Source organism: Garra rufa, chromosome 2 (genome assembly GCF_049309525.1).
Source record: "Garra rufa chromosome 2, GarRuf1.0, whole genome shotgun sequence".
Lineage (NCBI taxonomy): Eukaryota > Metazoa > Chordata > Actinopteri > Cypriniformes > Cyprinidae > Garra > Garra rufa.
The window spans coordinates 69,182,829-69,205,677 of record NC_133362.1 but is presented as its reverse complement, the minus strand read 5'-3'; the positions used below and the strand labels follow the sequence as shown (position 1 = coordinate 69,205,677).

Below are 22,849 nucleotides of genomic sequence, written 5' to 3'. Positions count from 1 at the left end.
CTCTCTTATGCAGTTCTACTTCCTGCTTCCTGTCATGTGTCTAGTCACATGACAGGCCAACCATCCATTTATGAAAGACACATACACTTAAAATGTTAAGAGTAATAAAATGGCCTAAAAAACATGTAAAACACTTAAAACACTATAATACATTTAAATGATTGTAATAAATAGAGCGGTAAAACACGTCTTTCTAAAAACCAGCATATTATATAAATATTGAAGAAAAGGCAAAAGCTTACAGCACCTGAAATCTATTTGAACCAATCTTCTTTCATGTCTCTTTCTTTTAACCACTAGTCATCTCTCACAGTTAAATCTGACCCCATTTTAGGCTTGTAACTCGGCTGATTACAGCACCTGGTACTCCCTGGCGGTCTCCCATCCAAGTGTAACAATCGGCCTTATCAGCCGAGTTACAAGACTAAAATGGGGTCAGATTTAACTGTGAGAGATGACTAGTGGTTAAAAGAATGAGACAAAAGAAGATTGGTTCAAATAGATTTGGTGTATTTACAAGGTTCACATAAAAGACTTTAAAACAACACGATAAAACTAGGTAAACTCTGTTAAAAGAATACAGTTCATTTGTCCATACCCTAAAACAGTCCAAGAATCCCAGTGTGTTGATAAGTCCAACGTGAGTGTCCACCAGTGCATGTACAATCCACAGAAAGTTTAATCCAAAGTTTGCAGGTGGTGAATGGAAAGGTGAGCTCTAAGATTGGCAACTCCTCAATCCAACAGTTTGGTGACTGTCCGTTGTTTGTAATGCTGCTCTCTTATGCAGTTCTACTTCCTGCTTCCTGTCATGTGTCTAGTCACATGACAGGCCAACCATCCATTTATGAAAGACACATACACTTAAAATGTTAAGAGTAATAAAATGGCCTAAAAAACATGTAAAACACTTAAAACTCTATAATACATTTAAATGATTGTAATAAATAGAGCGCTAAAACACGTCTTTCTAAAAGCCAGCATATTATATAAATAGTGAAGAAAAGGCAAAAGCTTACAGCACCTGGTATTTCCTGGCGGTCTCCAATCCAAGTGTAACAATCGGCCTTATCAGCCGAGTTACAAGACTAAAATGGGGTCAGATTTAACTGTGAGAGATGACTAGTGGTTAAAAGAATGAGACAAAAGAAGATTGGTTCAAATAGATTTGGTGTATTTACAAGGTTCACATAAAAGACTTTAAAACAACACGATAAAACTAGGTAAACTCTGTTAAAAGAATACAGTTCATTTGTCCAAACCCTAAAACAGTCCAAGAATCCCAGTGTGTTGATAAGTCCAACGTGAGTGTCCACCAGTGCATGTACAATCAACAGAAAGTTTAATCCAAAGTTTGCAGGTGGTGAATGGAAAGGTGAGCTCTAAGATTAGCAACTCCTCAATCCAACAGTTTGGTGACTGTCCGTTGTTTGTAATGCTGCTCTCTTATGCAGTTCTACTTCCTGCTTCCTGTCATGTGTCTAGTCACATGACAGGCCAACCATCCATTTATGAAAGACACATACACTTAAAATGTTAAGAGTAATAAAATGGCCTAAAAAACATGTAAAACACTTAAAACTCTATAATACATTTAAATGATTGTAATAAATAGAGCGGTAAAACACGTCTTTCTAAAAACCAGCATATTATATAAATAGTGAAGAAAAGGCAAAAGCTTACAGCACCTGAAATCTATTTGAACCAATCTTCTTTTATGTCTCTTTCTTTTAACCACTAGTCATCTCTCACAGTTAAATCTGACCCCATTTTAGTCTTGTAACTCGGCTTATTACAGCACCTGGTACTCCCTGGCGGTCTCCCATCCAAGTGTAACAATCGGCCTTATCAGCTGAGTTACAAGACTAAAATGGGGTCAGATTTAACTGTGAGAGATGACTAGTGGTTAAAATAATGAGACAAAAGAAGATTGGTTCAAATAGATTTGGTGTATTTACAAGGTTCACATAAAAGACTTTAAAACAACACGATAAAACTAGGTAAACTCTGTTAAAAGAATACAGTTCATTTGTCCAAACCCTAAAACAGTTTTGTTTTTTCTGTCTGTATGCTGATTTTTGCATCAAAAGTCCTGGCCCTGTTAAAGGATTGATGTCATGCTGACAAAATCCATTTTAACCATCTTTCTTTAAAGTTGGAATTTGACAGTTGTTAGATTTTGACTCAAACCGATTTCAACCATGATTATGCAAATGATTATCTGTTGGAAATAGGACACTGACGTCGGTCTGACGTTGGATTCTGACGTCAACCCGATTTTCATTTCCAACCAAAATGCAACGTCTGACCAACGTTGGACATTGACGTCTGTCTGACGTTGGGTTCTGACGTCAACCCGATTTTCATTTCCAACCAAAATGCAACGTCTGACCAACGTTGGACACTGACGTCGGTCTGACGTTGGGTTCTGACGTCAACCCGATTTTCATTTCCAAACAAAATGCAACGTCTGACCAACATTGGACACTGACGTCGGTCTGACGTTGGATTCTGACGTCAGCCCGATTTTCATTTCCAACCAAAATGCAACGCCTGACCAACGTTGGACATTGACGTCTGTCTGACGTTGGGTTCTGACGTCAACCTGATTTTCATTTCCAACCAAAATGCAACGTCTGACCAACGTTGGACACTGACGTCGGTCTGACGTTGGATTCTGACGTCAGCCCGATTTTCATTTCCAACCAAAATGCAACGTCTGACCAACGTTGGACATTGACGTCTGTCTGACGTTGGGTTCTGACGTCAACCTGATTTTCATTTCCAACCAAAATGCAACGTCTGACCAACGTTGGACACTGACGTCGGTCTGACGTTGGATTCTGACGTCAGCCCGATTTTCATTTCCAACCAAAATGCAACGTCTGACCAACGTTGGACACTGACGTCGGTCTGACGTTGGATTCTGACGTCAACCCGATTTTCATTTCCAACCAAAATGCAACGTCTGACCAACGTTGGACATTGACGTCTGTCTGACGTTGGGTTCTGACGTCAACCTGATTTTCATTTCCAACCAAAATGCAACGTCTGACCAACGTTGGACACTGACGTCGGTCTGACGTTGGATTCTGACGTCAACCCGATTTTCATTTCCAACCAAAATGCAACGTCTGACCAACGTTGGACACTGACGTCGGTCTGACGTTGGATTCTGACGTCGGTCTGACGTTGGATTCTGACGTCGGTCTGACGTTGGATTCTGACGTCGGTATGACGTTGGATTCTGACGTCAGCCCGATTTTCATTTCCAACCAAAATGCAACGTCTGACCAACGTTGGGGTACAACGTCAATCTGACGTCACGTTGACGTCCTGTGCCTGCTGGGTTAATTCATAGGGGTCAAGTTGTGGTTTTTTAATGAGTGGCTTAATAACAGCTATTTTGAAGGTTTTGGGGACATATCCTAATGATAGTGACGAATTAATAATATTCAGAAGAGGATCTATGACTTCTGGAAGTACCTCCTTTAGTAGCTTAGATGGAATAGGGTCTAACACACATGTTGTGGGTTTAGATGATTTAACAAGTTTATACAATTCCTCCTCTCCTATAATAGAGAATGAATGGAATTGTTCCTCAGGAGATCTACAACGCAACATCTGATGCGATACTGTAGCGGGCGGCTGTATGGTTACAATTTTATCTCTAATAGTGTCTATCTTGGAGGTAAAGTACGTCATAAAGTCATTACTGCTGTGCTTTTGGGAAATGTCTAAACCTGTTGCTGCTATATTTTTAGTTAATTTAATCACAGTATTGAACAAATACCTAGGGTTATGTTTGTTTTCTTCTAAGAGAGATGAAAAGTAATCCGATCTGGCAGTTTTTAATGCTTTCCTATAAGATAAATTACATTCACGCCAAGCAGTACGAAAAACCTCTAGTTTTGTTTTCCTCCAGCTGCGTTCCATTTTTCGTGCTTTTCTCTTTAGGGCGCGGGTATGATCGTTATACCACGGTGTTACACTGTTTTTCTTAATCTTTTTTAGGCGCACTGGAGCAACTGTATCTAAAGTGCTAGAAAAGAGAGAGTCCATAGTTTCTATTACATCATCAAGTTTTTCTGAGCTATTGGATATGCTGAGGAATTCAGATAAGTCAGGAAGATTACTTACAAAGCAGTCTTTTGTAGTAGAAGTGATGGTTCTACCGTATTTGTAGCAAGGAATTGAATTAACAGTTTTAGCTATCTGGATTATACAAGAGACTAGATAATGATCTGAGATATCATCGCTTTGCTGCAGAATTTCAATGCCATTAACATCAATTCCATGTGACAGTATTAAATCAGCAAATTCTTTAATAAAGTCTGTATGGTGCCCTGGTGGCCTGTATACAGTAGCTAGCACAAACGTCACAGGGGATTTATCATTAGTACTTGTTTCTCTGGATAATGCTATATGAAGCACCATAACTTCAAACGAGTTATAATTGAAGCCCGTTCTCTGAGAGACATTGAGAATACTGCTATAAATAGTAGAAACACCTCCTCCTTTACCTTTTAGACGCGGTTCATGTTTATAACAGTAATCTTGGGGGGTGGACTCGTTTAAAATAATGTAATCGTCTGGTTTTAGCCAGGTTTCTGTCAAACAGAGCACATCTAGGTTATGATCAGTGATCATATCATTTACAAAAAGTGCTTTCGTAGAAAGGGACCTGATATTCAATAAGCCAAGCTTTATCAATTGTTTCTCTGTATTATATATTTTTTTATTTGTTGAACATCAATTAAATTGTTAGTCTTGATTTGATTCAGGCGTTTTTTGTATTTTTTTGCTCGGGGAACAGACACAGTCTCTATAGTGTGATATCTAGGTGAAAGGGTCTCTATGTGCTGAGAAATAACTGATTTCTGTGACGTGAGGCGGCTAGCAGACGGTCGGTTTAGCCAGTCTGTCTGCTTCCTGACCTGGGCCCCAGTTAGTCAAGTGCAAACTCTAAGACTATGTGCCATATTTCTAGATAGAAGAGATGCTCCAAATCCGGAGGGATGAAGACCATCTCTTTTCAACAGGTCAGGTCTGCCCCAAAAGCTTGTCCAATTGTCTATGAAATCTATGTTATTTCGCGGGCACCACTTTGACATCCAGCCGGTTAACGATGATAATCTACTATGTATCTCATCACCACGGTAAGCCGGGAGGGGACCAGAGCATATTACAGTGTCTGACATCGTACTTGCAAGTTCACACACCTCTTTAACATTATTTTTAGTGATCTCCGACTGGCGAAGTCAAACATCATTAGCGCCGACGTGAATAACAATCTTACTGAATTTACGTTTAGCATTAGCCAGCACTTTTAAATTTGCCAAGATGTCAGGCGCTCTGGCTCCCGGTAAACATTGGACTATGGTGGCTGGTGTCTCTATTTTCACGTTCCGTACAATAGAATCGCCAATTACTAGAGCACTTTCATCAGGTTTCTCAGTGGGTGCGTCACTGAGTGGGGAGAACCTGTTTGATGTTCTGATCGGAACGGAAGAGCGGTGTTTTGACCCGCGACTATGCCGCCTCACAGTCACCCAATTGCCCTGCTGCATGGGCGCTGTTACCGGAACCGTACAATGTACAGGGCTTTCTGAGCTAGTCACATCCAAAACCGTATCTAAGGCCCTCACATTCTTACTATCCTCCATTAAAGTTTAGATGCGTGACTCTAGTTCTGAAATCTTCTCTGTCAGCCTGACTATATTCCTGCATTTATCACATGTATAAGGCTCACTGCTGACAGAGATAGATAAGCTATACATGTGGCAAGCAGTGCAGACTACAATTGTAGGAGAAGAAGCCATTACTCACCGTGATTGTAGAATGATTTCAACTTACCAATGTTGTTAGAGTTCCTGAAGAACAGATCAGGGGGAGAAAAAACGGAACGGAACCGGCTAAAAGAGTACTAACGATATTAAACATGAGAAAAAATAAAAACGTGAATGGAACGCAGATGGCAAGTTAACCGGCCAGCGCAATGCTAAAAATAGTAAACAAGAGTTAAAAGCGTGAATGGAGTGCGAGCGGCAAATTAACCGGCTATGGAATGCTAACGCGCTGCACTCGTGATTATAGAGTAAGGCGAACAATCAAATTAGTCAGATTAGTTTGATGGATAAGACCAGAAATTAAGTTAAGCTATATCTATCAATTTAAAACGGCAGAATTAACAATAAGATAGAGAATCCAGTAGAAAATCCAGTAGAAAAACAAAGCTGCAGAGAGCTACAAACAAACAGACCACTCTGCAGCAAGGCAGACTGGAAGCAGGGAAACAGTGAAACAGCGACACCCACAGAACAGGAGCCTTTCACATGAAAAGTGAATTACAGAGATCAGAGAAGGCTGTTTAAAAACAATTAATCACTCGCTATCCCTGTTTGCGGGTCGCTTTCGAAAAAGCTTGCGCTTGCTCGACTGGAACACTGCTGGGATTTGAACCCAGGATCTCCTGTTTACGAGACAGGAGCTTTAACCAACCAAGCCACTGTGCCAAACCACATGCGAGGATATCGGGAGGGTGACTCAGAGGGTCACAACATCCAGAGGCGGGCCAGGTGCTGGTACGCTTAAAAGATAACGTCTACAAATTTCTACTGCCTGAGGGCAACACTGCACAGTATGAGAGATACCAGAAAGCCAAAAGCCACGACTCTGGTGGGACACAAACCCACAACCTTAAAACAGCCTCATCTGGCAGTCTAGAAGTCCAATGTTCTATCCATTGCGCCACAGAGTCCAACATGGGGAAAAGCAGAGCCGCGTGAAGGCTGACCTTCCGGGTCTGTGGCCGTCCAACGGTAAGAGAGCGCGTGCTCTCTCTGCAGGAAGGACAGGCCCTCGGGTCTCTGCATAATTGCAGTGTCGTTTGAAAGGCAGAGGCACTGTAAGGGCCTCAGGTCCAAAGGAGAGCAAAAAGATCCAAGCTGCCATCTACAAGGCACCGCTGGGATTTGAACACAGGATCTCCTGTTTACTAGACAGGCGCGTTAACCAACTAAGCCACTGCGCCACCCCGCGTGTTAGGTGTGGGGAGGGTGGCTCAGACGATGCATGAATCAACAATTTGAACTTCCTGTTGCTTCCACTTGATGCGAGACAGTGATTGCCATACCTCACTGAATTGGCTCTTGGGCATGTTTTGCTACCTTTTAAATATGATTGCCTTTTTTTTTAAAATCAACGTACGCTGAGAACAGGAGGCCTCAAAACGGTTTCTGCTGTCCGATGCTGTCCGAGGGCAATACTGCGCAGAACGGTCTTAACAAAATGCCAAAAAGCACGACTCTGGTGGTACTCAAACCCACAACCTCATCTGGGAGTCTAGAAATCCAATGCACCACAGAGCCTGTAGGTATGCTGGGCTGGGCTTGTCCGGCTCTGTCAAGTGGCAAGCTGTGTGGGCGGAAAGACAGGTCTGTGCACAATTGAGGGACGCTTGCTGGACTGGAGCGCCACCGAAGGCACCGCTGGGATTCGGACCCAGGATCTCCTGTTTACAAGACAGGCGCTTTGACCAGCAAAGCCACGGCGCCTCCTTGGTGGGGAAAGTTAGCCTGAATTCTATTCTTCAAAAGCAGGTGCGAGGGTAATGTTGCAGGAGAAACTCCCCGCCGTCCTCAAGCTCCTCTGTGTCCCCTTTCGCCATCCGTTTGTTGGTAAAGCACGAGCTCGGCTGTATTGTGGCGTGCAACCAAAGGCATCGCTGGGATTCAAACGCAGGATCTCTTGTTTACTAGACTAGCCTGGCCGCACAATCGCCCTCCGGGAGGGCGACTCAGACGATCCAGGCTCCCAGAGAAGCGGCCAGGGGTTGGCTGACCGTGCGCTGGACAGCTTTAAGGCGTTTGCCAACAACTGAGTCGGGGCGGTTTGCAAAATTAATCACTCGCTATCCCTGTTTGCGGGTCGCTTTCGAAAAAGCTTGCGCTTGCTCGACTGGAACGCCGCTGGGATTTGGACCCAGGATCTCCTGTTTACGAGACAGGAGCTTTAACCAACCAAGCCACGGCGCCAAACCACATGCGAGGCTGTCGGGAGGGTGACTCAGAGGGTCACAACATCCAGAGGCGGGCCAGGTGCTGGTACGCTTAAAAGATAATGTCTACAAATTTCTACTGCCTGAGGGCAACACTGCACAGTATGAGAGATACCAGAAAGCCAAAAACCACGACTCTGGTGGGACTCAAACCCACAACCTTAGAACATCCTCATCTGGCAGTCTAGAAGTCCAATGTTCTATCCATTGCGCCACAGAGCCCAACACGTGGAAAAGCAGAGCCGCGTGAAGGCTGACCTTCCGGGTCTGTGGCCGTCCAACGGTAAGAGAGCGCGTGCTCTCTCTGCAGGAAGGACAGGCCCTCGGGTCTCTGCATAATTGCAGTGTTGTTTGAATGGCAGAGGCACTGTAAGGGCCTCAGGTCCAAGGGAGAGCAAAAAGATCCAAGCTGCCATCTACAAGGCACCGCTGGGATTTGAACCCAGGATCTCCTGTTTACAAGACAGGAGCTTTAACCAACCAAGCCATGGCGCCAAACCACATGCAAGGCTGTCGGGAGGGTGACTCAGAGGGTCACAACGCTGAGAACAGGAGGCCTCAAAACGGTTTCTGCTGTCCGAGGGCAATACTGCGCAGAACGGTCTTAACAAAATGCCAAAAAGCACAACTCTGGTGGTACTCAAACCCACAACCTCATCTGGGAGTCTAGAAATCCAATGCACCACAGAGCCTGTAGGTATGCTAGGCAGGGCTTGTCCGGCAGCAAGCTGTGTGGGCAGAAAGACAGGTCTGTGCACAATTGAGGGACGCTTGCTGGACTGGAGTTCCACCAAAGGCACCGCTGGGATTTGAACTCAGGATCTCCTGTTTACTAGACAGGTGCTTTGACCAACTGAGCCACGGCCGCACTCCACATGCTAGCTGTGGGGATGGCATCTCAGAGGATGCAAGAATCAACACTTCGAACGTCCTGCTGCCTCCATTTGATGCAAGACAGTGATTTCCATACCTCATTGAATTGGTTCTTGGGCATGTTTTGCTACCTTTTAAATATGATTGACAGTTGTTTTTTTTTAAATCAATGTACGCTGAGAACAGGAGGCCTCAAAATGGTTTCTGCTGTCCGAGGGCAACACTCCGCAGAACGGGCTTAACAAAATGCCAAAACGCATGACTCTGGTAGGACTCGAACCCACAACTACAACATCATCTGGGAGTCTTTAAATCCAATGCGCTATCCATTGCGCCACAGAGCCTGTAGGTATGCCAGGCTGGGCCTGTCCAGCTCGGCCGAGTGGCAAGCTGTGTGGGCAGAAAGACTGGTCTGTGCACAATTGAGGCATGCTTGCTGGACTGGAGCGCCGCCCAAGGCACCGCTGGGATTCGAGGCCTCAAAATGGTTTCTGCTGTCCGAGGGCAACACTGTGCAGTATGGGCTTAACAAAATGCCAAAAAGCGCGACTCTGATAGGACTCGAACCCACAACCTTTGAATGGCCTCATCTGGCAGTCTAGAAGGCCAATGCGCTATCCAATGGGCCGCAGAGCCCATCGGTATGCCAAGCTGGTCCACTGAGGGCTTTACTTACAGATTTGTGCCCGTCCAGCTAGGCCAAGTGGCACGCTGTGTGGGCAGAAAGACAGGTCCTAAGGTCTTTGCACAATTGAGGCACGGTTCAAAAACATAGTGTCATCAGGTTCTCCAATCCAACAGCGAGACCAGAGACAGCCACCAGTGGAGAGGCGCCGATGGGATTCAATCCCAGGATCTCCTGTTTATGAGACAGGTGCTTTGACCAGCTAAACCACGGCGCCTGCTTGGTGGGCAAAGTTAGCCTGAATGCTATTCTTCAAAAGCAGGTGAGAGGGTAATGTTGCAGGAGAAACCGCCCGCTGTCCTCAAGCTCCTCTGTGTCCCCTTTCGCCGTCTGTTTTTTTGGTAAAGCACTGGAGAGCTTTAAGGCGTTTGCCTTAAAGCTCTCCAGTGTTTAAACCATTTAAACAAATTAAGTGAGTCGGGGCGGTTTGCAAAATTAACCACTCACTGCCCTCGCTATCCCTGTTTGCGGGTCGCTTTTGGAAAAGATTGCGCTCGCTGGACTGGAACGCCGCCCAAGGCACCGCTGGGATTTGAACCCAGGATCTCCTGTTTACTAGACAAGCGCTTTTTTTATTTTTTATTTTTATTATTATTTTTTTAAATTTCAAACATTAAAAATACAATAAAAGTAAAAGTTTTTCATAAACAAAACATTTTCACTTCACATTCCTTATACATACATTCAGAATTTCAGAATCTTCTGTCAGTTTCCACATCAAAACTTTTAAGACACAACAAACGTGTGGAATAAAAACATGAGAAAAAAAAAAATTTAGACAAGCGCTTTAACCAACTAAGCCACAGCGCCACCCCGCATGTTAGGTGTGGGGAGGGTGGCTCAAAGGATGCATGAATCAACAAAATGAACTTCCTGCTGCCTCCACTTGATGCAAGACAGTGATTGCCATACCTCACTGAATTGGTTCTTGGGCATGCTTTGCTACCTTTTAAATATGATTGACATTTTTTTTATCAATGTACGCTGAAAGAAGAGGCCAGGGGTTGGCTGACCGGGCGCTGGACAGCTTTAAGGCATTTGCTGACAACTGAGTCGGGCCGGTTTGCAAAATTAACCACTCGCTATCACTGTTTGCTTTCGGAAAAGCTTGCGCTTGCTGGACTGGAACGCCTCCCAAGGTACCGCCGGGATTTTAACCCAGGATCTCCCGTTTACGAGACAGGTACTTTTTGAACAAGGTCTGTTTGTTTAAGATTTACAATATACAGAAAAAAAAGGTTAACAAAAAACATACCCCAACCCAACCCTCAACCCATCAGACACAGAATATAAATGACTCAAGAAATACATTGAATACATAAAAAAAAAGAAAAAAAAAACATATTTTGGGATTGCATTCGTTACTTGAATTTTTCAACAAATGACATAAAAGGTTGCCAGATTGTATAAAATTTCTGGATAGACCCTTGAAGAGAGTATCTAATTTTTTCCAATTTGAGATAATGCATGGTCTCTTTAACCCAATGAAGAAAAGTAGGCGGGGAGGTGTCTTTCCATTTGAGCAGTATTAATCTTCTGGCAAGTAGTGTGCAAAAGGCCAACATTTTACAGTCATGGCTACTTAGGTGCATGTTTTGTGCTGTAACACCGAATATGGCAATAAAAGGAGATGGGTCGATTGGCAAATCTATTATTTCTGTAAATGCCTCAAAAATCAATTTCCAGAAGTTATACAAGCTTGGGCATGTCCAAAACATATGTAGGAGGCTTGCAGGAGCCTGCCTACATCTGTCACAAATAGGGTCTATCTCTGGTCTAAATTTGGATAGCTTAACCTTCGACCAGTGGAGTCGGTGTACTATCTTGAATTGCACAACCACATGCCTTTGACATATAGATGATGAATAGATCTGTTTAATGATTTTCTGCCAAATTACCTCTGAAATTTGTTCATTCAGATCTTTTCCCCATTCATTTTTTAAATAATCTAAATCCACTACACTATGTTCATTGAGGAGATTATAAATTTTGCTTATGATTTGTTTTAAATCTTTTCCCACCTTAAAAATTGACTCTAATAGAGATGTAGGGGGATATGAAGGAAAACAATCAGTATGCAAAACCAAAAAATTTCTGACTTGCAGATATCTGAAAAAATGAGACCTAGGAATCTTAAATCTGTTAACTAAATCATCAAAAGATGCAAAGGTATTATCAATATAAAGATCTTGTAGTATACTGATTCCACTCTTAACCCAAACATTAAAGGCTTTATCCAATATTGAGGGGGTAAACATGTGGTTTTTACTTAGGGGGGCATGTAAGGAGAGACTACGAAGGGCAAATGATTTTCTAAACTGATTCCAAATTTTTAGGGACTGTGTCACTATTGGATTCGAGGAATAGCGAGAGACAGGATCAAGCATTGGAAGTTCAGAGCACATTAAAGAGGATAGAGAGACAGGTTTGCAGGAAAACATCTCCAAGTTAAACCATTTAAGGGCACCAGGGCTATCACTTGTCCTCATCCAGTAAGTCAGTCCTCTAATATTAGCTGCCCAGTAATATAACATAAAGTTTGGAAGTGCCATGCCACCCGAGGTACGAGGCTTTTGTAAAATACTTTTCCGGATCCGAGGATTTTTGTTATTCCAGATGAATGTTGATATGAGCTTATCTATAGAGTTGAAAAAGTATTTGGTCAAAAAAATAGGGAGATTTTGAAACAAATAAAGAAACTTGGGCAATACATTCATTTTAATAGTATTAATTCTTCCACTTAGGGAGAGAGGTAGCAGATCCCATTGTTTAATATCTCGTTTCAGACCTTCTATCAAGGGAAGGAAATTAGCTTTATAGAGGTCCTTGTAATTATGTGTAACCCAGATTCCTACATATTTAATCTTTTTTGTGGTGACTTTGAAAGGGATCGAACTGAAAGAGATACATTTGGCAGCTGTATTGATTGGCATTAACTCACTTTTTTGAAGATTTATTTTATAGCCAGATATCCTACTAAATCTTTCCAATATGTTCAGTAGTTTATGGAGACCTGGCATTGGATCTGATATGTACAATAATAAGTCATCCGCATAGAGTGAAATTTTACACTCTATTTCTCCCCTACGAATTCCTTTAATAGAACTATCTTGCCGTATGGCTATTGCCAGTGGCTTGATTGCAATGGCAAACAGAAGCAGGGACAGAGGGCAGCCTTGTCTGGTGCCTCTCTGTAAACTAAATAGGGCAGATCTATTATTGTTGGTGCAAACTGCTGCCATTGGAGAAGAATACAGGGTTTTTATCCACGATATGAAATTAGGGCCAAAACCAAATTTTCCCAAAGTGCGGAAAAGGTAGTCCCACTCCACCCGATTAAATGCCTTTTTTAGCATCAAGCGATATCAAAACCTCTGGTATGTCAGGTGGAGAGGGACTATACATAATATTTAAAAGACTCCTAATATTAAAAAAAGAGTACCTATTCTTTATAAAGCCAGTCTGATCTGACGAAATTATGGAGGGAACAAGCGTTTCGAGACAGTTTTGCCAGAATCTTAACATCTGTGTTTAAGAGGGAAATCGGACGATAGGAACTGCACTGAGATGGACTCTTATCTTTCTTCAAAATAAGAGAAATAGTTGCTTCACGCATAGTTGGGGGGAGAGAATTTGAGAGCAGAGATTCTTTAAATACAGTAAGGAGCAAAGGGGCAAGTTTGTCTGAAATTTTTTTAAAGAACTCAGATGGAAAGCCGTCTGGCCCTGGCGACTTGCCACATTGCATACTTCTAATTGCATCTATAATCTCTTCTACCACGATATCTTTGTCTAGATCAGATGCCAAATCTGGATTCAATTTGGGAATATCCAGACTATGAAAGAAATAGTCTATATCAGATTTATCATCTGGTGATTCTGAAGCATAAAGGGTAGCATAATAGCGATGAAAACATGAGTTTATCTCCATATGATCCACGTGCTTTTGGCCTTGTTCATCATTAATTTCCAAAATATACTGATTAGCAGTCTTCAAGCTTTAAGCACTGACTTTGTTAAAAGGCAAAGAATGCGAAAGCGGCTAAGTTTGGATGAGCATTCAGCGTCACTTCTCCAGTCGCTTCGCAGCCTCAGGAGCTTTCCAAAAGACTTCCGTGGCAGCGGTGGGATTCAAACCCACACCCCCGAATAGACTGGAGCCTTAATCCAGCACCTTAGACCGCTCGGCCACGCTACCTTGTCATGGTGAGTTCCACGGGTCTTTACGACAGGTCAAACGGCCTCCCAAATACTGACTCTGCGGAACGGCTGCAGTCTAATCCTGTTTGCGTAAAACAAGCCCGCTCCCAAGTGGGTTAGAGGGCCTCCCTGCCTTGGTTAAAATGCCTGCTGGCAGCAATGGGATTTAGACTGGAGCCTAAATCAAATGCCTTAGACCTCTCGGCCACGCTACCCTGGAATGCTCAGCTTCGTGGGCCCTTTTCTGCCCTCTTCCCCCACCCCAAAGATAGAGAAAACGTCGGCCGCCGGATCTTCTTTGCAAAGCCTCTGGAGTGTGGGCAAAGAACGTTTTTCTTCACATCCATCTTCGTGGGCCCTTTTTTTTTCTTGTCGCGCTTCGCCGCAAGCTGATGCCTTGTAATTCGAAGCCGTAAAGGCATCCTTTATACAGGGGTATGCAGTCCTACTCCTGGTGGCCCCCTTCCTGTGGAGTGGAGGTCAGCATCAAGCAGGCTCCTGATTGGTTAACGCGGCGCGAATTGACGCAGAAGTTCAGATTTTTCACCTCGGGCAGCAGACGCGAATTCTTGTCAGACGCGTGATTCACAAAAAAGCACAATTCGCGCTTAACGCACCTAACACGCCAGACGCTCAATTCGCGCCATTCGCGAGAACTAGACGCGCGGATGAGGCGAATTCGCGACTACCGCGGCGCGCTAAACGCCTCATTCGCGCCGCAAGAACTCCAGGCGCGTGTAAACATGTCTTACCATTGACTTAACATTGAAATCACTCGGACCAGACGCATATTCCCGTTTGGTGTGAGCGTAGCATTAGACCGTGCGGCCATGCTACCTCGTCGGGTTGCGCTCCAAGGGTCTCTTCGACAGGTGGAACGGCCTCCCTAATACTTACTCTGCAGAACTGCTGCAGTCTAATCCTGTTTGCGTGAAATAATCCCGCTGCCAAGCGGGTTAGAGGGCCTCCCTGCCTTGGTTAAAATGGCTGCTGGCAGCGATGGGATTCGAACCCACGCCCCCGAAGAGACTGGAGCCTAAATCCAGCGCCTTAGACCACTCGGCCACGCTACCCTGCGATTTGCACTTTCGTGGGCCATTTTCTGCCCTCTTCCCCCACCCCAAATATAGAGAGAACATCGGCCGCCGGACCTTCTATGCAAAGCCTCTGGAATGCGGGCAAAGAACATTTTTTTTTGCTTACGCACAATAGCCTTCCAAAACTCTGTCTTGGCAGCAGTGGGATTCAAACCCACACCCCCGAAGAGACTGGAGCCTTAATCCAACGCCTTATGCTACGTTCACACCAAACGCGAATACGCGTCTAAATTCTCGCCTGCCGCTTCTATTTATACGCGTGACCACTTTGTGTTCATTCGCCCGTCAAGAGCGAAATGGACGCGCATAAAAACAAAAGTTTGAAGCAAAATTTACGCGCGTCAGGTGCGTCAGAGAGGCGAAAGTTTCAAAAAGTTTCGAACCCCATTGGCAGCCATCTTTTTACAAGACGTCTGTTGTTGATCGGTCATTTATCGAGAGTGTCACTGCTCTGTATTTGCTCTGGAGAGCAGAACAGCGGTGTAGGGATCATCGTCGCTGTATTTGGGTTGCGCTTCGCCACAAGCTGATGCCTTGTAATTCGCCGCCGTAAAGGCATCCTTAATACAGGGTATGCAGTCCTACTCCTGGTGGCCCCCTTCCTGTGGAGTGGAGGTCCATCTCTGATCAAGCACACCTGAATCCGCTAATCAAGGCCTTTGGGGCTTATGTGGAAACAATAGCCAGCTGTGATGCATTTAAAATCAAAATGATCAGGCAGCTGTTATTTCACCCAAAACTTTCCATGAGTAACACTGGCTGTCTCCATTCTTGTAGACTTCTCATTGTTTTTCATTAATATAATTTTCAAATTCGTTGAATTGTTTGTTTGTTTTTTATTGCACCTCTTCTATGATTGTAAATTATTGGTGTGCCTCTGTTGGAATGGAGCAGAGGCTGGGACAAGCTTTAAGCACTGACTTTGCTAAATGGCAAAGAATGCGAAAGCGGCTAAGTTTGGATGAGCATGCAGCGTCACTTCTCCAGTCGCTTCGCAGCCTCAGGAGCTTTCCAAAAGACTTCCCTGGCAGCGGTGGGATTCGAACCCACGCCCCCCAAGAGACTGGAGCCTTAATCCAGCGCCTTAGACCGCTCGGCCACGCTACCTTGTCATGGTGTGTTCCACGGGTCTTTACGACAGGTCAAACGGCCTCCCAAATACTGACTCTGCGGAACGGCTGCAGTCTAATCCTGTTTGCGTAAAACAAGCCCGCTCCCAAGCGGGTTAGAGGGCCTCCCTGCCTTGGTTAAAATGCCTGCTGGCAGCAATGGGATTTAGACTGGAGCCTAAATCAAATGCCTTAGACCTCTCGGCCACGCTACCCTGGAATGCTCACTTTCGTGGGCCCTTTTCTGCCCTCTTCCCCCACCCCAAAGATAGAGAAAACGTCGGCCGCCGGACCTTCTTCGCAAAGCCTCTGGAGTGCGGGCAAAGAATGTTTTTTTGTGTATAGGCACAATAGCTTTCCAAAACTCTGTCTTGGCAGTAGTGGGATTCAAACCCACGCCCCCGAAGAGACTGGAGCCTTAATCCAGCGGCTTAGACCACTCGGCCACGCTACCCTGCCACATCCGCCTTCGTGGGCCCTTTTTTTTCTTGTCGCGCTTCGCCGCAAGCTGATGCCTTGTAATTCGAAGCCGTAAAGGCATCCTTTATACAGGGGTATGCAGTCCTACTCCTGGTGGCCCAGTTCCTGTGGAGTGGAGGTCAGCATCAAGCAGGCTCCTGATTGGTTAACGCGGCGCGAATTGACGCAGAAGTTCAGATTTTTCACCTCGGGCAGCAGACGCGAATGCTTGTCAGACGCGTGAATCACAAAAAAGCACAATTCGCGCTTAACGCACCTAACACGGCAGACGCTCAATTCGCACCATTCGCGAGAACTAGATGCGCGGATGAGGCGAATTCGCGCCGCAAGAACTCCAGGCGCGTGTAAACACGTCTTACCATTGACTTAACATTGGAATCACTCGGACCAGACGCATATTCCCGTTTGGTGTGAGCATAGCATTAGACCGTGCGGCCATGCTACCTCGTCGGGTTGCGCTCCAAGGGTCTCTTCGACAGGTGGAACGGCCTCCCTAATACTTACTCTGCAGAACTGCTGCAGTCTAATCCTGTTTGCGTGAAATAATCCCGCTGCCAAGCGGGTTAGAGGGCCTCCCTGCCTTGGTTAAAATGGCTGCTGGCAGCGATGGGATTCGAACCCACGCCCCCGAAGAGACTGGAGCCTAAATCCAGCGCCTTAGACCACTCGGCCACGCTACCCTGGGATTTGCACTTTCGTGGGCCATTTTCTGCCCTCTTCCCCCACCCCAAATATAGAGAGAACGTCGGCCGCCGGACCTTCTATGCAAAGCCTCTGGAATGCGGGCAAAGAACATTTTTTTTTGCTTACGAACAATAGCCTTCCAAAACTCTGTCTTGGCAGCAGTGGGATTCAAACCCACACCCCCGAAGAGACTGGAGCCTTAATCCAACGCCTTATGCTACGTTCACACCAAACGCGAATACGCGTCTAAATTCTCGCCTGCCGCTTCTATTTATACGCGTGACCACTTTGTGTTCATTCGCCCGTCAAGAGCGAAATGGACGCGCATAAAAACAAAAGTTTGAAGCAAAATTTACGCGCGTCAGGTGCGTCAGAGAGGCGAAAGTTTCAAAAAGTTTCGAACCCCATTGGCAGCCATCTTTTTACAAGACGTCTGTTGTTGATCGGTCATTTATCGAGAGTGTCACTGCTCTGTATTTGCTCTGGAGAGCAGAACAGCGGTGTAGGGATCATCGTCGCTGTATTTGGGTTGCGCTTCGCCACAAGCTGATGCCTTGTAATTCGCCGCCGTAAAGGCATCCTTAATACAGGGTATGCAGTCCTACTCCTGGTGGCCCCCTTCCTGTGGAGTGGAGGTCCATCTCTGATCAAGCACACCTGAATCCGCTAATCAAGGCCTTTGGGGCTTATGTGGAAACAATAGCCAGCTGTGATGCATTTAAAATCAAAATGATCAGGCAGCTGTTATTTCACCCAAAACTTTCCATGAGTAACACTGGCTGTCTCCATTCTTGTAGACTTCTCATTGTTTTTCATTAATATAATTTTCAAATTCGTTGAATTGTTTGTTTGTTTTTTATTGCACCTCTTCTATGATTGTAAATTATTGGTGTGCCTCTGTTGGAATGGAGCAGAGGCTGGGACAAGCTTTAAGCACTGACTTTGCTAAATGGCAAAGAATGCGAAAGCGGCTAAGTTTGGATGAGCATGCAGCGTCACTTCTCCAGTCGCTTCGCAGCCTCAGGAGCTTTCCAAAAGACTTCCCTGGCAGCGGTGGGATTCGAACCCACGCCCCCCAAGAGACTGGAGCCTTAATCCAGCGCCTTAGACCGCTCGGCCACGCTACCTTGTCATGGTGTGTTCCACGGGTCTTTACGACAGGTCAAACGGCCTCCCAAATACTGACTCTGCGGAACGGCTGCAGTCTAATCCTGTTTGCGTAAAACAAGCCCGCTCCCAAGCGGGTTAGAGGGCCTCCCTGCCTTGGTTAAAATGCCTGCTGGCAGCAATGGGATTTAGACTGGAGCCTAAATCAAATGCCTTAGACCTCTCGGCCACGCTACCCTGGAATGCTCACTTTCGTGGGCCCTTTTCTGCCCTCTTCCCCCACCCCAAAGATAGAGAAAACGTCGGCCGCCGGACCTTCTTCGCAAAGCCTCTGGAGTGCGGGCAAAGAATGTTTTTTTGTGTATAGGCACAATAGCTTTCCAAAACTCTGTCTTGGCAGTAGTGGGATTCAAACCCACGCCCCCGAAGAGACTGGAGCCTTAATCCAGCGGCTTAGACCACTCGGCCACGCTACCCTGCCACATCCGCCTTCGTGGGCCCTTTTTTTTCTTGTCGCGCTTCGCCGCAAGCTGATGCCTTGTAATTCGAAGCCGTAAAGGCATCCTTTATACAGGGGTATGCAGTCCTACTCCTGGTGGCCCAGTTCCTGTGGAGTGGAGGTCAGCATCAAGCAGGCTCCTGATTGGTTAACGCGGCGCGAATTGACGCAGAAGTTCAGATTTTTCACCTCGGGCAGCAGACGCGAATGCTTGTCAGACGCGTGAATCACAAAAAAGCACAATTCGCGCTTAACGCACCTAACACGGCAGACGCTCAATTCGCACCATTCGCGAGAACTAGATGCGCGGATGAGGCGAATTCGCGCCGCAAGAACTCCAGGCGCGTGTAAACACGTCTTACCATTGACTTAACATTGGAATCACTCGGACCAGACGCATATTCCCGTTTGGTGTGAGCATAGCATTAGACCGTGCGGCCATGCTACCTCGTCGGGTTGCGCTCCAAGGGTCTCTTCGACAGGTGGAACGGCCTCCCTAATACTTACTCTGCAGAACTGCTGCAGTCTAATCCTGTTTGCGTGAAATAATCCCGCTGCCAAGCGGGTTAGAGGGCCTCCCTGCCTTGGTTAAAATGGCTGCTGGCAGCGATGGGATTCGAACCCACGCCCCCGAAGAGACTGGAGCCTAAATCCAGCGCCTTAGACCACTCGGCCACGCTACCCTGGGATTTGCACTTTCGTGGGCCATTTTCTGCCCTCTTCCCCCACCCCAAATATAGAGAGAACGTCGGCCGCCGGACCTTCTATGCAAAGCCTCTGGAATGCGGGCAAAGAACATTTTTTTTTGCTTACGAACAATAGCCTTCCAAAACTCTGTCTTGGCAGCAGTGGGATTCAAACCCACACCCCCGAAGAGACTGGAGCCTTAATCCAACGCCTTATGCTACGTTCACACCAAACGCGAATACGCGTCTAAATTCTCGCCTGCCGCTTCTATTTATACGCGTGACCACTTTGTGTTCATTCGCCCGTCAAGAGCGAAATGGACGCGCATAAAAACAAAAGTTTGAAGCGAAATTTATGCGCGTCAGGTGCGTCAGAGAGGCGAAAGTTTCAAAAAGTTTCGAACCCCATTGGCAGCCATCTTTTTACAAGACGTCTGTTGTTGATCGGTCATTTATCGAGAGTGTCACTGCTCTGTATTTGCTCTGGAGAGCAGAACAGCGGTGTAGGGATCATCGTCGCTGTATTTGGGTTGCGCTTCGCCACAAGCTGATGCCTTGTAATTCGCCGCCGTAAAGGCATCCTTAATACAGGGTATGCAGTCCTACTCCTGGTGGCCCCCTTCCTGTGGAGTGGAGGTCCATCTCTGATCAAGCACACCTGAATCCGCTAATCAAGGCCTTTGGGGCTTATGTGGAAACGATAGCCAGCTGTGATGCATTTAAAATCAAAATGATCAGGCAGCTGTTATTTCACCCAAAACTTTCCATGAGTAACACTGGCTGTCTCCATTCTTGTAGACTTCTCATTGTTTTTCATTAATATAATTTTCAAATTCGTTGAATTGTTTGTTTGTTTTTTATTGCACCTCTTCTATGATTGTAAATTATTGGTGTGCCTCTGTTGGAATGGAGCAGAGGCTGGGACAAGCTTTAAGCACTGACTTTGCTAAATGGCAAAGAATGCGAAAGCGGCTAAGTTTGGATGAGCATGCAGCGTCACTTCTCCAGTCGCTTCACAGCCTCAGGAGCTTTCCAAAAGACTTCCCTGGCAGCGGTGGGATTCGAACCCACGCCCCCGAAGAGACTGGAGCCTTAATCCAGCGCCTTAGACCACTCGGCCACGCTACCTTGTCATGGTGTGTTCCACGGGTCTTTACGACAGGTCAAACGGCCTCCCAAATACTGACTCTGCGGAACGGCTGCAGTCTAATCCTGTTTGCGTAAAACAAGCCCGCTCCCAAGCGGGTTAGAGGGCCTCCCTGCCTTGGTTAAAATGCCTGCTGGCAGCAATGGGATTTAGACTGGAGCCTAAATCAAATGCCTTAGACCTCTCGGCCACGCTACCCTGGAATGCTCACTTTCGTGGGCCCTTTTCTGCCCTCTTCCCCCACCCCAAAGATAGAGAAAACGTCGGCCGCCGGACCTTCTTCGCAAAGCCTCTGGAGTGCGGGCAAAGAATGTTTTTTTGTGTATAGGCACAATAGCTTTCCAAAACTCTGTCTTGGCAGTAGTGGGATTCAAACCCACGCCCCCGAAGAGACTGGAGCCTTAATCCAGCGGCTTAGACCACTCGGCCACGCTACCCTGCCACATCCGCCTTCGTGGGCCCTTTTTTTTTCTTGTCGCGCTTCGCAGCAAGCTGATGCCTTGTAATTTCGAAGCCGTAAAGGCATCCTTTATACAGGGGTATGCAGTCCTACTCCTGGTGGCCCCCTTCCTGTGGAGTGGAGGTCAGCATCAAGCAGGCTCCTGATTGGTTAACGCGGCGCTAATTGACGCAGAAGTTCAGATTTTTCACCTCGGGCAGCAGACGCGAATGCTTGTCAGACGCGTGATTCACAAAAAAGCACAATTCGCGCTTAACGCACCTAACACGCCAGACGCTCAATTCGCGCCATTCGCGAGAACTAGACGCGCGGATGAGGCGAATTCGCGTCTACCGCGCCGCGCTAAACGCCTCATTCGCGCCGCAAGAACTCCAGGCGCGTGTAAACACATCTTACCATTGACTTAACATTGAAATCACTCGGACCAGACGCATATTCCTGTTTGGTGTGAGCGTAGCATTAGACCGTGCGGCCATGCTACCTCGTCGGGTTGCGCTCCAAGGGTCTTTTCGACAGGTGGAACGGCCTCCATAATACTTACTCTGCAGAACTGCTGCAGTCTAATCCTGTTTGCGTGAAATAATCCCGCTGCCAAGCGGGTTAGAGGGCCTCCCTGCCTTGGTTAAAATGGCTTCTGGCAGCGATGGGATTCGAACCCACGCCCCCGAAGAGACTGGAGCCTAAATCCAGCGCCTTAGACCACTCGGCCACGCTACCCTGGGATTTGCACTTTCGTGGGCCATTTTCTGCCCTCTTCCCCCACCCCAAATATAGAGAGAACGTCGGCCGCCGGACCTTCTATGCAAAGCCTCTGGAATGCGGGCAAAGAACATTTTTTTTGCGTACGCACAATAGCCTTCCAAAACTCTGTCTTGGCAGCAGTGGGATTCAAACCCACACCCCCGAAGAGACTGGAGCCTTAATCCAACGCCTTATGCTACATTAACACCAAACGCGAATACGCGTCTAAATTCTCACCTGCCGCTTCTATTTATACGCGTGACCACTTTGTGTTCATTCGCCCGTCAAGAGCGAAATGGACGCGCATAAAAACAAAAGTTTGAAGCGAAATTTACGCGCGTCAGGTGCGTCAGAGAGGCGAAAGTTTCAAAAAGTTTCAAACCCCATTGGCAGCCATCTTTTTACAAGACGTCTGTTGTTGATCGGTCATTTATCGAGAGTGTCACTGCTCTGTATTTGCTCTGGAGAGCAGAACAGTGGTGTAGGGATCATCGTCGCTGTATTTGGGTTGCGCTTCGCCACAAGCTGATGCCTTGTATAGGTTTCATAGACAATTGGACAAGCTTTTGGGGCAGACCTGACCTGTTTAAAAGAGATGGTCTTCATCCCTCCGGATGTGGAGCATCTCTTCTGTCTAGAAATATGGCACATAGTCTTAGTGTTTGCACTTGACTCACTGGGGCCCAGGTCAGGAAGCAGACAGACTGGCTAAACCGACCGTCGGCTAGCCGCCTCACGTCACAGAAATCAGTAAATTCTCAGCACATAGAGACCCTTTCACCTAGATATCACACTATAGAGACTGTGTCTGTTCCCCGAGCTCGAAAATACAATAAACTTCCAAAGCAATTTAAGAGTCGCAATTTAATTGATGTTCAACAAATAAAAAATGTACATAATACTGAGAAACAAATGATAAAGCTTGGCTTATTAAACATCAGGTCACTTTCTACGAAAGCACTTTTTGTAAATGATATGATCACTGATCATAAGCTAGATGTGCTCTGTTTGACAGAAACCTG

General features: G+C 46.1%; 1 protein-coding gene and 12 non-coding genes across 13 annotated transcripts in view; all 13 read right to left on the bottom strand.

Moving 5' to 3' along the window:
* LOC141326066 (uncharacterized) overlaps positions 1-22,849 on the bottom strand; it is a 230,622-nt gene that overhangs the window by 24,030 nt on the left and 183,743 nt on the right. The window lies entirely within an intron of this gene.
* On the bottom strand, positions 6,440-6,515 carry trnat-cgu (transfer RNA threonine (anticodon CGU)). Its single transcript has one exon. It is a non-coding gene; the product is annotated as a tRNA-Thr (tRNA).
* trnat-ugu (transfer RNA threonine (anticodon UGU)) lies at positions 7,483-7,556 on the bottom strand. The gene has a single exon. It is a non-coding gene; the product is annotated as a tRNA-Thr (tRNA).
* Positions 7,961-8,036, bottom strand: trnat-cgu (transfer RNA threonine (anticodon CGU)). The gene has a single exon. It is a non-coding gene; the product is annotated as a tRNA-Thr (tRNA).
* On the bottom strand, positions 8,481-8,554 carry trnat-ugu (transfer RNA threonine (anticodon UGU)). Its single transcript has one exon. It is a non-coding gene; the product is annotated as a tRNA-Thr (tRNA).
* Positions 13,734-13,815, bottom strand: trnal-aag (transfer RNA leucine (anticodon AAG)). Its single transcript has one exon. It is a non-coding gene; the product is annotated as a tRNA-Leu (tRNA).
* Positions 14,809-14,890, bottom strand: trnal-uag (transfer RNA leucine (anticodon UAG)). Its single transcript has one exon. It is a non-coding gene; the product is annotated as a tRNA-Leu (tRNA).
* trnal-aag (transfer RNA leucine (anticodon AAG)) lies at positions 15,940-16,021 on the bottom strand. Its single transcript has one exon. It is a non-coding gene; the product is annotated as a tRNA-Leu (tRNA).
* trnal-uag (transfer RNA leucine (anticodon UAG)) lies at positions 17,102-17,183 on the bottom strand. Its single transcript has one exon. It is a non-coding gene; the product is annotated as a tRNA-Leu (tRNA).
* On the bottom strand, positions 18,233-18,314 carry trnal-aag (transfer RNA leucine (anticodon AAG)). Its single transcript has one exon. It is a non-coding gene; the product is annotated as a tRNA-Leu (tRNA).
* Positions 19,395-19,476, bottom strand: trnal-uag (transfer RNA leucine (anticodon UAG)). Its single transcript has one exon. It is a non-coding gene; the product is annotated as a tRNA-Leu (tRNA).
* On the bottom strand, positions 20,526-20,607 carry trnal-aag (transfer RNA leucine (anticodon AAG)). Its single transcript has one exon. It is a non-coding gene; the product is annotated as a tRNA-Leu (tRNA).
* trnal-uag (transfer RNA leucine (anticodon UAG)) lies at positions 21,722-21,803 on the bottom strand. Its single transcript has one exon. It is a non-coding gene; the product is annotated as a tRNA-Leu (tRNA).